Genomic DNA, 9,767 nt, shown 5'->3' with positions numbered 1-9,767 from the left:
CATCCAGGTGCTCCAAAGGGGGAACCCTGGGGGGAAGGGAGAGGGGATCAAATGAGACAAGCACACTTCGGGTCACTGATTTACAGATTCACCATTTACTGGATTCCATGCGAATAACCACGCATACTCTTTGCAAGTTCAGGCACGACACAAACACAGGTGCATACGAAAACCAAAGTCCACCAATCGTTTTTTGGTTGTCCTTTCCCCCCCTTCCCTCCCCCCCCCCCCCCCCCCCCCACTTCTCACTCTCCCCACAGCAGCACTCAGGTGAGCCGCAGACTCCATGCAGAACGGCGTCCGTGCACTGAAGCAGCTCCTCAATCTCTGATGCTTTGCAGCATTTCTCACATAATTCATCTTAAAAGTGATGTCAGCAGCGAAGAGAGCAGCGTGTGATGGCTGGGAGTGCTTTCAGCCTCTGGGGAGGAGCAGCCGCCGTTCAGCACCTTGCAGGAGCCAGAGGAGCTGCTGGGGATCTCTCAGGTGCTGGTTTGGCTCGTCCTCTGCTTGCCATACGGAGCCCTTTGTGTCCCATCTTCCACAGTCACACACCAGCACGCACAGCCCAGGTGGGGCTCAGCGCGTTGGATTTGAGGTGAACAGTTGCACTCTGTGTACATTTTGCCAGAGCCCAGCCACCCCTCGGAGCCCACAAGTGTCACAAACCATCCTGGGCCATCGGCTGCTGGATGCTATGCCTTACTTACAGGACAGAAGCAGATATTACACAGCAAAGCCTATGCTCACCCTTACATGCCCTCCCTCCTCCTGACCACCTCCCTCCATGCAGGCTGCATAAGGATACAAAGACCACACGCTTGAGATACAGTGTCCCATCCATCAGCCCGCTCTGTTGGGTCACTGCTGTAGGTCCCACCACACTGGCAATGAAGGGTTCTGTGTTGGGCACTGAGGATCGGAGGGACATCAGCTGCTGCTTGGGAAGAGCAGCTCAACAGCAACAACTGCAGCAGGCGGTCTCAGCCTTCCACTTGGCCTGCCTTGTAATGCAGAGACTCAGCTTTCATCTTGAATATATATACATGTAATTTTAATTGGTCGTAACGTCCTCAGATAGTAACATAGTTAACAAAGAGTTGGGTGAAGGGCATAACAAAAAAAAAAATTAAAAAAAAAAAAAAAGGGGGGGGGGAATGTGTGACTTGCTCACAGAAATAACACAGTCATAATTACATTTGGGGGACCTAAGAGGGTCCCATGGCTTTTCAGTAACCTTACTCACAACCTGGAAAGCCCCACAGGGGAAGAACATACACTATGAAGTACCGCAACCCTGCAGACATGAGTTGCTGCACTGCTGCAGGTGTGCTGATCTCCTTCTGCTGCCTTTTCTCCTCATACTCCTCCCACCCACCCTACAGAAAACGGCCTCCATCGTTGCGGAGGAGGAAAAGCCTCTCTGCACGTGCAAACGAGTAACTGTGAGGCAGAGCACTGCACCCCCAACAGCATCGGGCTGGGCAGTCCATCACTGTAACACCGGAGTCCATCACTCAGTTTGGGGCTGAAGCAAAGGCCAGAACCAGTGCTTATCACCTGAGTGCATCCAACACAGCCAGCAGATCAGCTCCTAAACACATCACGTGGATCTACGCTCGGATCGAGGTCATACAATGAGATGCTCTGACTAACATCTGATGCACCAAATTCCTGAGAGCACGCTGTGGGTTCAGCAGCACTGCCAGAGCCCTGCAGGTACCCGTCGTGCTGCCCTGCACACCTGCAGGCTGCCAGCTGGGGCTCGTGAGCACACACAGCCACTGCTTGCTGCTGCACAACTCATACAGCCAAGGGGGGGAAGCGTTGGCATGGCACGGAAGCACAGCCATCCTGCAGGACACCCAAAGCACTGAGCGCTGCGTTCTGCCCAGCTGGTACCACGGGCCTTGATATCAGAGCAGACACAGAGCAGAAGGCACAGGCCTCACCCCAGCCCTGCCACGTGCTGCTCGATGGCAGGAAAAATCAGAGAGCAGGCAATCCACGTCCCCAATTAACTCTATAAAAAGATCTCGGACACCGGCGTTAATTCTCTGAGCCCAACTCAAAGTGAGTCAGCCCCACTGCAATCAGCCCAAAATGGCTCCTAGCTGATAATAATGGATCATTTTTAATAGATCCAGCTTTTATGAAGCTACGGTTCTTCTTATTTTTCTTTTTTTATTGGCTAATATTGAAAATTCCAGCCGCATATATTGCCCTCCTCTAAAGAGCAAATCGCTCTGTGCAGAAAAGACGATCCTGAAAAACAGCCCAATTAAACGTGCAACTATTTGTAACCTTTTGTGTTATTGCATCGGGGGGTGGAGGGGCAGCAAGGCTGGAAAACAGAGCATCGTGGGGAAATGTAGCGTATTATTAGATTTGATGAGATCCATTTTCCTGATGGCTTCTGAAAGATCTCCGTGCTAATTAGCTAAGAATACCGCTGAATTATTTAATTATCTCTACTTTTGTGCCATGAAATATGTTGTCATATCACACACGCTACCTCGCCGTTGCTGCTCACACTTAATGATGCCTTTATAGTTCGTGATTTCCTTTGTTCTCCCTCTGTAAGTGGGCTTTGGTGGTGCTGGGGAGGGTGCAGAGAAGGACAGCAAAGCAAAAATATCTGTTTGAGAAGAAAAATCTGACGTGGGGGAAAAGCTCCGTGCACTTCTCTCGAGCTCCGGTTCCATTTGCCACACAGCTTTGCCTACACAGAATGTCTGAGTGCTACAGCAGAGCTGCACTCATTGCTAACGCAACAGGGAGAGCTTTCCAGAGGAAGAGCAAAGAAAGCATCGCCTGGCCAAATTTTAAAGCAGCAAGGAGCGTTTTTAACAAGGAAGAGGTAGATTATGATAATGACTCTGACTGGTAGGGTCCTTAAGCATTACTAATTAGCATTTATTGCCTGGATTATTGAAACAATGTGTGTGTTCCCAAGAGTGAAGAAGAACCGGGATGCTCTTTCCTTCCGAGCGCTGGGAACGGGGCCGGGCAGCAGCGCTGTGCAGTTGGCAGTGGGTGAGCAGAGCTGCACGGTGCCAGCAGGAACCCACAGCCCCGCCAGCTGCTCCACCTCACAGCCCCGCTCCGTTCTGCTCCCAGGAAAGGAAAAAGAAAAGAAAAAAAAACACCAAAGCCCAAAATAATCATTAAAATAATAAGGCAGCACAAAAGGAAAGCGGCCATTAAAGCGCCCGAGTCATTGGGCAGCTGAGGAGCAGGTGAGCGTTTACCTGATACTCTGCCTTCTGTTATTACTGGGGCTGTGAGCAAATGTTGATTAGGAATAAACATTTCATCACATTAAAGCACTGAGAAATGAAAGAGTTAACAGCACCGGCAGCAAGAGGTGCAGAATTCTGCCATTTGCAGCAAGCACTCGGCTGCCTCGCAATGACTTTGAGGCTGCAGTGAGATCTCCTCCTAAGCTGAGCCTCCATAGCAAAGATTTATACCGAGAATGAAGTTTTGAATTAGAAATCAATTAGAAATTAATCAATCATCTAATCAGCACCGGCCGCCATGCTCTGCTATCGGATCTCAGCTACAATTTGGTGGCCGGCCCAATAAATCCTTACGCGCTTTGGAAATGATTCAGAAGGAAAAGACAGAGTTTCTTCCAGGTTTGGAGCCACAAGGCCGCGCAGCCTCGTGTTAAAATAAAAGGGCAGCAATGGAAGAAAGCTGCAGGACTGCCTTGGATTATATTTATCCATTATTTCTTTTTACAGCCACCAAACCCCAATGCCTTTCAACTTGGGAAAGCAAGTTCCAACTCAGCTACAAGGAGGTCAAACTCATAGGGCTGGATGCTGCAGCTGCTGCTCAGACACAACTCCCAGATATCGGAGTTGTGCAGATTGGAGGGTTGTTTTATTATTATAATTTTTTTCCTAAGTGCAATATTCCAAAAAGGCAGACGTTATTTTGTCCTCTTTATCTCCCTTTAATTATCTGCAGTACGTGTTGCACAGAATACTTGGGAGTGTGTTAAATTAAATGTCAGGATGGCATATTCCACATATCCCTGCCTGCAACGAGCCCCAGCCTGGCATTTTGTGGAGCTGAACACAACCTTCGATCCACACCGAGCCCCATTCCTTCTCTCTGTTAATTCAACTCACGCCCAAACGTTTATTTTTCTCTGCCATTTTCCTCTTCAAACACAAAACTGCTTTTTGCCCACAGCTTGCTTTCATTCCGCTTTAAACGTACCGGAATGAAATCAGCACTGAAGGAACGGCGTCAGGCTAAGACGAGCTCTGCCTTCACCTCTACGGCCACCACGCCAAAGCGAAGCCCGAACACAACATCCCTCCTTTTGTCTGCAGAAGGCAAAGAACGCCGCAGAAGCGCAGCGTTGAGGCGCAGCTCCCTGCAAAGCGCTCCCTCCCGTCGGCTATTAATAGGGGAACGCTGACATTGGCGCAGAGCCCCGCGGAACCTGCGCTGGGAGCCGATGGCAGAGAAAACGCCTTCCGTTACGCCTGGAAAAGCCTGGAAAAGCAAAGGACGGGGTCCCGCTTCGTGATCTCCCTCCTTATTTTATTCCCGTATGGTTTCTTTACTCTCGGTTCCCCCGTTCGTATTATTTTTTCCCCTTGCAGCAGCAAGGCCCGGAGCGGCCGCTCTGTCCCTTTAAGCCGCCAGCCCCTCTAATTGATGTGTCTGGGCGAGTCTAGACTGGTAGTGATTGAACCCGCTCCCAATTATGTTCTTCACTGCGCCGGAGCTCAGCGCTGCGCGCCCGGCGGGGAGGGGAGCGGGCGCTGCCTCTGCAGCACGGAGAGCCCCCCCTCGTCCTCCTCCTCCCTTCCTCGGTTCCCCCCCCTTCTCCTTTCCTCAGCCCCCCCCACCTCCCCCCCCCCACCTCCCCCCCCCCCCCGGCCATTGTTTTGCCGCAGCTCCGCGCATCCCCCCCCCCCCCCCTCCGCAGCCGCGCATCGCCCCGCGGCAGCGCGCAGACAATAGAGCCGAACCGCCCCCGGGGGGCTGCAACAAAGCGCGGCCCCGCGCTGCAAGCTGGTGGGGGAAAAAAAAATAATAATAATAATTAATAATAATTAATAATAAAAGGGAAAGGAGTTTTTGTCTGTCTGTCTGTCCGTGCCCTGCGCGGGGATGGGGTCAGCACAAAGGTGGGCGGGTTGCTGCGCGCTGCGCTCCGCTCCCTTTGCCCAGCAGGTAATGGGACGCTCGGATAGGTTTCTCGCTTTGAAATTCGGGCTGACAAACGCGGTACAAACGCGGCTCCGTCGGCATTGTTTTCATAACGGTCAGTAATGTTACAGCGTCAATAAGAAGTAAAAATACACAGCACCAAGAAGGGAGCAGAACCTTTTCCAGTTCGATCCCTATTAAACAACGGTACCGTCGGGTGGCTGCGGAACGCTGAGAGAACCCGACGTTGCACCATCGATTCGTTCTCGGTGCATTGTGGTCGGAGTTAAAGCATTTGCATTCAAATATCAGACAGCAATTCGGTGCCGTAACAAGGTACAGTAACTTCATTACAAATCGCCTTGCAGAACACAGATAAGAAATACAGTTCCAGCCATAATTAGTTTTACAGCAGTATAAGAAAATCTAATAAGGAAAACAGCAGCGGGAACACTTTTAACATTTCTCGTTTGACATTTACATCGCGTTGGGACTGAAAAACCAGGAAAGCTGGACGTTCCAGAAAAGGACTACGCTAAAAGTTCAGCGTTTGCTGGCGATTTCTTTCAGTCATTTCCAACCAGGGGTGCACGCAGCCATTTTATTCTTTATTTTCACTCTACCAAGCAGAGAGATCCGACCCTTCTCCTGGCTGGATATATGTATATATTTTTTCCTCTCTCCGAAGAGCACATTTCTAAGATTAATCGTTCGGTTTTTAAACTTGGAAGCATGAGGCATGCTGGGATTTCAGCTGAGGTCAAGCACCAATGTACCGAGCTGTTACTGTTACGCTCTCAGGGTACTCCGTGCTGCTCTCAAGGAGGAAAATAGCAAGGAGAGATGATGCTGTGCGCCCGCACCGGCCTGCAGCGAGGCACAGCGAGAAAACACGGCTACGGCTCTTAATACACCTCCGTATGTAAATATATATACATATCTCGGGTTTATTTACCCCCATACATATTCATACAGACTGTGTGCGTCTCTATACACACACCTCAAGAGCTGTGTTTCCATGCATCCGTCCCGCGTGTCTCTTATCTCCGCACGCGTGGATGTAACACCGCTGTGTGTACACACAGACACCCCCGTGCAGCATCACTGCGCGATCAGCCCGTGAACACACACACACACACCGAGCGAGAGAAACCTCCGGCACCACCAACGCTGTGTTAATGCGAGGTTGGGAAGGTGAGCGGCCACCTCTTCCCTGCCATGAGGAGAGCTGCACTTTGCTTTGCTTTTCTTTTTTTTTTTTTTCCTATCCTTTTTTTCCCACCCCCTCCCCCCCCATTTAAAAGGAACGGCGTTGTATGTGTGCGTATACGTCTCTATGTATCCGCGTATACATTCGATAGATAGATTTATAAAAGAAAATAAAGATGTCAAAGCACAACTCACAGCTCCCAAGAGCCTAACCCGTGGATTTAAAAGCTAAACATCACAAGTTAGGGTCTCAGGGATTGAGAGGGGCGCAAAGAGCTACTCCTGGCAGAAACCGGGGAGCAAAAATAAAAGGTAAAAAAGGAGAGAGAGGGAAAGAATAGCAGGCAAGTTCAATTCCTGGCTCAAGATTACAAAACAGGACACACAGGTGGAAGGAAAGAGCTTCTCTAAGGAGCCTGTGTTGAGAGAATACATTCCATTTTTAATCGTTTGCACAAAAAAACGACAAGGCGCGGCAGGTTCCTTACAGCTCCCACCAAGGTCGCTTGCGACAAATGCATTAAATAACGAAGAGGAAGAAAGAAAGGGAAGTTCGGGGCAGTGACGGAATTATTTTCATTGTTTCAACGAAAAGGAATGCAGAAATAAGAGCAGGAATATGCAGGCTCTCCCTGCAGCCGCCTGGCACAAAGCGTGCAGCAGCATAAAGGAGCTGCCTCCCCGCCCCCTCCGCCAGCCCGCGGCCGGCGGGGATGGAGAAAAACCCCGAGCCGCGAGAAAATCAGGTAGAAACTCACCATTTGGAAGCGGGGGAGGCTCCACTCTTCAGCGCCAAGAGCAGGGGGGAAAAGCTCGGGGGGCGGCGGGGGGGCCCCGGGCGGTGGGGCAGGGGAAGGGCAGCGCCGAGCCGAGCCGGACCGGGCTGCGTGCCCGCCGGGTTTTGACACCCGAGCGAGCGCGGGCGAGCTGAGCGAGTGCGAGCGTGCGGTGTGTGCGCAAGCCGGGGGAGGGAGGCGAGGGTGGGTGTGTGCAGCTGGGCAAGCCGCTTGCATTTTTAAAACATTTTTTTTTTTTTTTTTAAAGGGAATATATCAAGGAAAAAGGGGGGAAAAGGAACCGAATTCCTCCGCAGCTCCTCGCCCCGCCGCCCTCCTCCCTCCTCGCTCCCCACCGCCGTTGTTGTTATTATTATGATCGCTGCGGAGGGACGGGGCCGGGGGAGGGGGGGGTCCGCAAACCGCGGCCCTCTCCTCACCCCCCAGCGGCAGCCGGGGGCGGCCGGAACGGGACCAGCCCTGCGCTGTCAGAGCTGCCGCAGCTCCGTTGCGGCCCGGGGGCTCCGGAGGGAAACCTGGATAAAAAACCCCGGGCAGGACGGACCCCGCGCCCCGCACGCACCCGCACACACAAAGGGACTCCATCCCGCACCGACTCCTCTCCGAGCACCTTGTGCAACCCCAGCCAATGGAAATTTACGCCGGCCATAACCGAGAGCAGGATTTCGTCCCCAGCCTGCCACCTCCTTCTCCGCTCTTCTCCCTTTCCCTCCCTCCCTTTCCTCCCTTTCCCCCCCCCCCTTCCTCTCTCCCAACCCCCCCTTCTTCCCCCCCCCCCCCCCCCCAAAAAAAAAAAAAAAAGGATCTGCACCCTCCACCCATCTCTGGGGCCGCTTTAGGCCCAGCGGCATAACCGGGGAGAAGTCCAAACGTACCGGAGGGCCCGAGTTGAAAAATGCAAAATATCCGTGGCTCCTCATCCGCCGCTGTCGAAAGCAGAGCCCCCCCCCCGGCCCCGCCGCTCCCCGCCCCGCAGCCGCCCCGCACGGCACCGGGCACCGCCACCACCGCCCCATCCTCACCCACCCCGTCCTTTTCTCACCTCGGGAGTCTGAGCCCATTCACCAAAGTCCTTCCACGTCCAGGCTCTCAAAATCTTTTTTTTTTTTTTTTTTTTTTTTTTCCTTTTTTTTTTTTTTTTTTTTCCCCCTCTTTCCTCCTTCTGGATCAGCCAGTCCCGACATCATTAAACTACAGTCCTCCTCTTCCTCCTCCTTCCTTCTCCCCCCTCTCTCTCTTTTTTTTTTTTTTTTTTTAATTTCGAAAAAGGGGGAGTGGAAGGGGGGGGACGGACTGGGGGGGGGGTGGGAGAGCAGACATAGCTGCATGAAGTGGCTGCCTTTTAGAAAGCACATTTAATCTTTACTGGCTCCCCTAGGCTTCGATGAAGTAGAAGGGAAAGGAGAGGAGAGGGGGAAAGAAAAAATACAGGCAAGGGAGGCTGTTGAGGGACAGCAAGCATCAGGCTCAAATCAACGACCAGATGAAAATGTACTAGACCACACTGCCCCCTCTCTTCCTCTCGCTCTGTCTCCGTCTCTCTCACACACTCTCACTCCTGGAAAGCTTCAGTGTCTGGTTACAGACTCTTTTGGATCCTTCCCCCCCCACCCCCCCTCCCCACCTTCGCCCTTTGCCAACTATCCTAGAGATTCCTTGCATGCCTACTTAAATCTTTAACAGAATAAGGACCCGGCTCCCCCCCCCCCAGCCTCGCCGCCGCCGCCAGCCTCGCGCACACCCCGACCCGCTTCTCCCCCCCCACCCCCCCCAATAATCCCTTAAGCTCCCGGGAGGAACCGCCGCGGCCGCCCCGGCCCCGCCGCCGCCGGGCAGCCCCTGCCTGCGGCCCCGGGACCCCGCCGGCACCTTCCCGCGGGGCTGAGGGGAGAAAGGAGGGGGGAGGCGGGGGGGGGGGGGGGGGGTGGAAGAGGGAAAGGGGGAGTGGTGGGACCGCAGCTCTCCGCCGAGCATCCCTCTGGCTGGAGCTGGATTTTAAAACAATAAAATCCACCGCTGCTATCTCTCTCTCTCGCTCGCTCGCTTCCCCCACCCCGTTCCCCTCCCCGCCACACTGCAGCCCGCAGCCGCCCGTGGAAATCGCACGCCCCGCGTCTGCGTGGAGGCAGGCGGACCGCCCGGCTCCTGCCCGCCGTGACTTTAGAGCTGACGATCTCCTCTCCTCGACCCCCACCCCTCCACACCCACCCCCTTGCTCGACGGCAGAGCCGCTGCCTCTCGCACCAGACTATATTTGCAATATGTGCTAATTTACCAGCTAGATGCCCTTGGATTTTAAAATGAACTCATCAGTCAATGTTTCTAGGACCGATGCTGCTCTCTCCTCACACACACCCTCCACTGCAGACATGTTACTCATTCTCCAAGCATTTCCTCCCCGAATGTCCGTCAGACGTATATACACTTCATTGATCAAACCAAATCCCTTGATAACAATAAATAATAATACAGACAGTTAACATCAGCGGGGGGGGGGGGGGGAGAGACAAAGATGACGACTAAATCTGCATTGTGCTCTGCAGGGCTGATGCCTGCAGGGATGCAGAACGCAGGTACGCCCCT

The sequence above is a fragment of the Lagopus muta genome, chromosome 22 (genome assembly GCF_023343835.1).
Source record: "Lagopus muta isolate bLagMut1 chromosome 22, bLagMut1 primary, whole genome shotgun sequence".
NCBI classification, from domain to species: domain Eukaryota; kingdom Metazoa; phylum Chordata; class Aves; order Galliformes; family Phasianidae; genus Lagopus; species Lagopus muta.
This window is presented reverse-complemented; position numbering follows the sequence as displayed.